The sequence below is a fragment of the Physeter macrocephalus genome, chromosome 13 (assembly GCF_002837175.3).
Source record: "Physeter macrocephalus isolate SW-GA chromosome 13, ASM283717v5, whole genome shotgun sequence".
Taxonomy (NCBI): domain Eukaryota; kingdom Metazoa; phylum Chordata; class Mammalia; order Artiodactyla; family Physeteridae; genus Physeter; species Physeter macrocephalus.
In genome coordinates, this window is record NC_041226.1 from 5,218,354 (window position 1) to 5,225,356 (window position 7,003).

The following is a 7,003-nucleotide window of genomic DNA, read 5'->3' on the forward strand; positions in this document are numbered from 1 at the left end:
TGAAATAAAAAGTTCAAAAAAGGGAAAGGGGTTTCAAGTTCTAAAGGTTTTTGAAATGTGGAGCAATATGAAACTTTTTTGAAAAATAAGTTTTAGCAAAGAGTGGGTACTTTGCATAAGGAAATTTGCAGTCAGAAGCCGGTAGTGCAGAGAACAGAAGTGGGGAGAAAATGTTTGCTGTGGTTACAGGATTGACTTGGCCCAGGGCCAGGTGCATGAGCTATTCATTTTCTCCATTAAACATTTACCTGTAACTGAACTATATCCTTTTCTGGAATTAAAGGTCCAATATAGATAGGTGTGCCCTGATTTACACACCAGATGAGGTGTGTAATTTTTGTTCAGGGTTTAAAACTAGCACTCAATCCTGCAGCTTGATCCCCTCTCTTGATTGAGTATCTTAAGACTGCTCTCCAGAAGTTAGCACTTTTGTAGTCCTTTTTAAAACTTAAGAGACTGTGAGAAAAAATACAGATAGAACTGGGTTGTTGAGGTGTGAGGGAGGAGGAAAACAAATATATACCCTTCATTTTTTAAAAATTCAGTACTGGCTACATATATTTCCTGTTAAACTACTTGGGGGACTTCCCGGGTGGCGAGGTGGTTAAGAATCCGCCCCCCAGTGCAGGGGACACGGGTTCAAGCCCTGGTCCGGGAAGATCCCACATGCCGCGGAGCAACTAAGCCCATGCGCCACAGCTACTGAGTTTGAGCTCTAGAGACCGAGAGCCACAACTGCTGAAGCCCGTGTGCCACAACTACTGAGCCTGCGCTCTAGAGCCCACGAGCCACAACTACTGAAACCCGTGCGCCTAGAGCCCGTGCTCCGCAGCAAGAGAAGCCACCGCAATGAGAAGCCCATGCACCGCAACGAAGAGTAGCCCCCGCTCGCCGCAACTCGAGAAAGCCCGAGTGCAGCAACGAAGACCCAACCCAGCCATAAATAAATAAATAAATGAATTTATAAAAAAAGAAAAAAATAACTGCTTGGAAAAACAGTTCTTCTCTGACTGAAGGTAAAGAGAAATGACCCAGATATCAAGCTCCTAAAATACCCTTCAGAGAAATGCATGTGTCCCTGGACACAAGTACAAAAGAATGTGCCAACAAGACCGTTCCCACCAGTCAAATATCGGAAACAATACAAGTGTTTAGCAGCAGCTAGACAGAGAAATATGTAGTTGAGTACTGATGCACTGGATAATCATACAGCAACGAAGAGGAATTATCCATGGCTACATTCAGTAACATGGATGAATATTACAAAGGCTTGCAACAGAAAGACAAACAAGAATACATACACATTGTTTATAAACTGTGTTGCTAAAGGATGCATATGTAAATGTTAAAACAGAGAAAACAACAATAGAAAGAGTGACAAATATAAGTATGTTAAACTCAACAGTCAGTTGGTGGATCATCATAGAATGCAGGATAGTGGTTATCTTGGTGGGGAGGAGAAATAAATGAGAAGGGACACATAGGAACATCTGGGGTTCTGGAAATGTCCTATTTATCAGCCTGATTGGTGAACACACAGGTACAGAATGTAAACTTATTTATTAAACTGGACATTTATTTATTTGCTTTGCTGGATAGGTTTTACATTTCTCAATTAAAAAGTTTAAAATAAAGTTAATTACAGGGCTTTTAAACATTTATGGGAGGGATTTCCCTGGTGGTCCAGTGGTAGAGAATCCACCTTCCAATGCAGGGGACGCGGGTTTGATCCCTGGTCAGGGAGCTAAGATCCCAAATGTCGCGGGACAACTAAGCTCATGCGCCACAACTACTGAGCTCGTGCTCCTCAACAGGGAGCCCACATGCCTCAAACTACAGAGCCCACGCGCCACAACTAGAGAGAGGAAACCCGCACGCCACAACTAGAGAGAAGCCCTCGCGCCGCAACGAAAGATCCCTCATGCCCCAACGAAGATCCCGCCTGCGCAACTAAGACCCGATGCAGCCACAAATAAATAAATAAATGAAATATTTAAATTAAATATTAAAAAATAAACATGGGAAACATAATTTGTATTGTCTATAAAAATATATATCACTTGTACAACAGCCGTTGTGTGCGTAATTGTCTGTCATGTCACTAAATTGCTGAGTCATATAACTCATACTCATGTAAAGAATGTTGGAGAAACTAGAGATATATAAGGGAATAAAACATCTAAATATGTCATTAGCAGTGGTTTTTCACTGAATTAACAGTTTGGAAATACACATCTGTGAGTCCAGGTTAAATAATGATTTATAAAGAGAAAACATAAAATGGAGAAAATAGTAGCTCACAGGGGGAGATTGAGATGGTTTAAAAAACAGCAAACCTGAAGTATATTGATTTTTTTTCTACTTAGAATAAAAATCCTCTGTTACACTTTGGTATGTGTTTGTAGGGCGAGGAAGAGGGGACTGTTTTGAGTAATGAGGGGAAGTGACTTTAATATTGCAAGTGCAGCCTCTGGAGCCCCTTACGGATTTGCCATGCGGTAGGCAGCCAGCAGAGCCCTTTCAAGAATCAGATTATCACAGCTATCAGCCAGTCAGAAACTCAGTTTAGGATGCCTTTCTAGATTTTAACATTGGTTAATATAGTACATGCATATTCCCTGCATTGTGGATTGTTACAAAAGAGCTATGTTGTACTTCACATGGCACTGAGTTTGAGAAACGAGACCCAGTTGCAGAAATACAACAAACAATTCCATGTTATCAGCATAAGTAACAATCACTCTGAGCAAAGAGAAACGAGGAGGGAGCCCCCGATCTTTATTGCACGTCTGGTACCGTGCCAGTCGCTTTTACATGTAATCTCACGCAATCTTACTGGCCGTGCTTCCTGCAAAGCAGGTACAAACTCCAAAGGATGGACTGTTCTTCCCCATTTCACAGATGAGGAAACTGGGATTCAGAGCGGTAAACCAACCTGCACAACCTAAGCGGCAGCGCCTAGGGAAAGTGTGAATTTCAATAAAAAACTTAAATTGTAATAATAGACAAGATATCAAGAAAATGTAGATGCTTTATCTAATGTATTTATTATATATGAAGACTAAGCACTCAGCTTAAGTAAGTAAATATTCAAAATGTGACCCATTGCAATCTTTCTGACTTCAAGACTTATTATATAGTTATAGTAATCAAGAGAGTGTGGGACTTCCCTGGTGGCGCAGTGGTTAAGAATCCACCTGCCAATGCAGGGGACACGGGTTTGAGCCCTGGTCCGGGAAGATCCCACATGCCGCGGAGCAACTAAGCCCGTGCGCCACAACTACTGAGCCTGTGCTCTAGAGCTCGAGAGCCATAACTACTGAGCCCGTGTGCCACAACTACTGAAGCCAACGCGCCTAGAGGCCATGCTCCGCAACAGGAGAAGCCACTGCAATGAGAGCCCGCACACTGCAAGAAAGAGTAGCCCCTGCTCATCGCAGCAAGAGAAGGCCTCACACAGCAATGAAGACCCAGTGCAGCCCAAAATAAGTAAATAAATAAATAATTTATTTTTTTTTTAAAAGAGTGTGGTATTGGTGGAGGGATAGCTATGTAGATCAATGGAATAATAGGGAACACAGAGATAGACCTATACAAATACAGCCAACTAATTTTTGAAAAAGTTGTAAAAGTAATTTAATGGAGGACAAATAGCTTTTACAAAATATGGCGCTGGAGCAATTGCACATGCATAAGCAAAAAAAGGGATCTTGACCTGATTCTCACACCTTATACAAAAATAAACTTCAAATGGATAATAGTTATAAATGTAAAATGTAAAACTATGAAACTTTTAGAAGAAACACGGGAGAAAAGCTTCAGGATATAGGACTAGGCAAAGTCCTTAGACTTGACACTAAAAGCATGATCCATAAAAGGACAAATTGATAAATTTGACTTCAAAATTTAAAACTTTTGCTCAGCGAAAGACCCTGTAAAGGGGATGAAAAGACAAGCTACAGAGTGGGAGAAAATATTTACAAACCGTATATACAACAAAACACGACTATCTAGAATATAAAGAACTCCTAAAACTCAACAGTAAAAAAAAAAAAGGCAAATATCTAATTAAAATACAGGCAAAAAACCATTTCACTGAAGAAGATATACATATGTAAAATAAGCCCAAGAAGATGTGTTCAACATCATTAGCCATCAGGGAAACGCAAATAAAACCACAATGAGATCACACTCTGCACTTACCAGGATGGCAAAAATAAAAAAGCAGTGCCAACAAGCGGTGCTGGTGAAGTTGCAGAGAAACTCAATCACACATACATGCTGGTGGGAATGTAAAATGGTACCGCCACTCTGGAAACAGTCCGGCAGTTTCTTAAAAACTAAACATAAACGTAGCACACGACCCAGAAATTGCACTCCTGGACATTTATCCCAGAGCAATAAAGACTTGACATTCACACAAAAACCTGTACACAAATGTTCATTTGTAACAGCCCTAAACTGCCACCAACTTCAATGTCCTTCAGTGAGTGAAGAGTGAAACAAACTGGGGCCCATCCACACCATGAAACATTCCTCCGCAATGAAAAGGAACAAAATGCTGATACACAGCACAACTTGGATGGATCTCCAGAGACTCACCTTCTTGGGTAAATGACTTATCTTCCGTCTTTGCCATTTCCCTGGAATCACTGGACTTCTACAGTTCTTCATTCTTTGTACATCACGTGTCTTCAATCAAAGGCTGATTTAAGGCTTTGGCCTTGGATTCATGAACAGTTTGAGGAGAATCCCTATTGTCGTCCAAACGTTCAAGTTAGCCTGCAGTCTTCAAAATTAAGGCTTAGGGCTTCCCTGGTGGCGCAGTGGTTGAGAGTCCGCCTGCCGATGCAGGGGACACGGGTTCGTGCCCCGGTCCGGGAGGATCCCACGTGCCGCGGAGCGGCTGGGCCCGTGGGCCGTGGCCGCTGAGCCTGCGCGTCCGGAGTCTGTGCTCCGCGACGGGAGGGGCCACAGCGGTGAGAGGCCCGCGTACCACAAAAAAAAAAAAAAAAAAAAAAATTAAGGCTTAGAGCAATGAGCGGTGTTTACAATGAAATATTTTCACGTCTTTCTAGTGCAGCAGTTCTGAAACTTTTGGATCTCAGGACCTCTTTACATTCCTGAAAGTTATTGAGGACCCCAAAGAGCTTTTGTTTATGTGGGTTATATCTACCCATATTTACTCTATTTGAAACAAACACCCAGAAATTTAAAAAAATATTTTATTAATTCACTTAAAAATAACAGTAATAAATCCTTTATCTGTTAACATAAATATTTTATTTAAAAGAATTATATTTTCTGAAACAAGAAAACAGTGAGAATGGTACCATTGTTTTCCATTTTTGCAAATCCCTTTAATGGCTGGGTTCCTATGTTTGCTTCAATCTGTTGTAATCTGTTGGTTGAGGTGAAGCATATAAGAAAGCCCAGCCTCCCACAGATACGCAGTTAAAAAAGGGGAACCCGGGAGACCCCCTGGAAATGTCTTGGGCCCCCAGGGATCTGTAGACCCACTTTGAGAATACTGATCTAGTGGATTTCCTCAGATTTCATTTAAGTTCTTTCTTCAAGGTTTCAGAAGACATGCAAAGCTTGACTTTTTGTTCAAGTCTTTGGAGGACTTAGTCCTTGTAGACAATTTAGGGAATAGTAAACTGAAAACAGGATAATGTAGGAAAACAGGGTCTCCAGAAGGCTTTTGGGGGCACGGGCAATGAGGTCTGTTTTTTCTTAAAAAGAGTACCGGAAGTCAAGGTCTCAGTGAGGGCCAGCTTTTGGGGGCCTGAACAAAGCTCCTGACCCAGCCCCAGGGCCCACCATGCACAGGTGACCCAGTCCTGGGAAAATGGGGCGTTTCCAGCAGCTCTGGAAAAGCAGCGTCTCTCTTAGCTTTCCTTTTAATGAGATTAGTCTTGCTTTTCCCCTCGTCTTTATTTCACTGTCTGCGGGCCACCTCTTGGCTCTCATGGTAATGTGATTAGCTGGCCTGTGGCCCACACGGAGGCCACTGTCACAAAGATCTCTGCTTACTTGAGTGCACCTCTTTCCTGAAAGAGCATCTCGTGTTTATAATCACAGGGGTATTGTGAACACTCGGTTTCCAATAGAACGGGATATTTACGACACCCTCCTACCTCCCCCACCCCCATAAAAGTTGATTCAGGGAGACAGCTAGGGAAGGACTAGGCAGAAGACAGATGTGTTTCTTTCCCAGATGCTGAGGAGCTTCAATTGTTCTGCATATGTAATGGCTTTTTACTGCTCCCTGCAAATGCCTCTTTTTGACTTTGAAAAAGGTGCCAAAGTCAAATATAGGTAGTTTTAGTAATCTCACCGGATGCTCCAGCTGGCTAGAAGTCCTCTATCAGAGGATGCACAAAAAGCATACACCCCTTTCCCGTTTTTACAGATGTAGGTGTGATTTCTTAGTATTTATGTGTAAGACTGTTCAGGTACATACAAGAAGCGATAGTGTCTTATTTGGACAACAAATGTCTTTCATAAACATTTAATGATTCAATAATTGTTTTAAAGGCAATTTATGTAATTATAACAAAAAGAAAATGAAATTAATGGAGAATGTGGACCCTCATATGAAATTTTTTACAAATATTTTATTACTACATTTCTGATTTTGTATAGCACTTTGCAATTTACAAAACTTTTTGATGTACAGTTAGCTCATTTGATCTTTACAACCACATTGTTTTCAAGAAACTTCTTTTTAAAAATTTTAAATTATTTTTATAACTGAAGTATAGTTACTGTACAATATTATATGTTACAGGCAATACAATATAGTGATCCACAATTTTTAAAGGTTATACTCCAATTATAGTTATTGTATGTTGGCTATATTCCCTGTGTTGTGCAATATATCCATGTAGCTTATTTTATACCTAATTGTTCATACCTCTTACTCCCCTACCCCTATATTAACCCCTGAAACTTCTTTTCTTTTCTTTTTTTTTTTTTTTTTTTTTTTTGCGTTACGCGG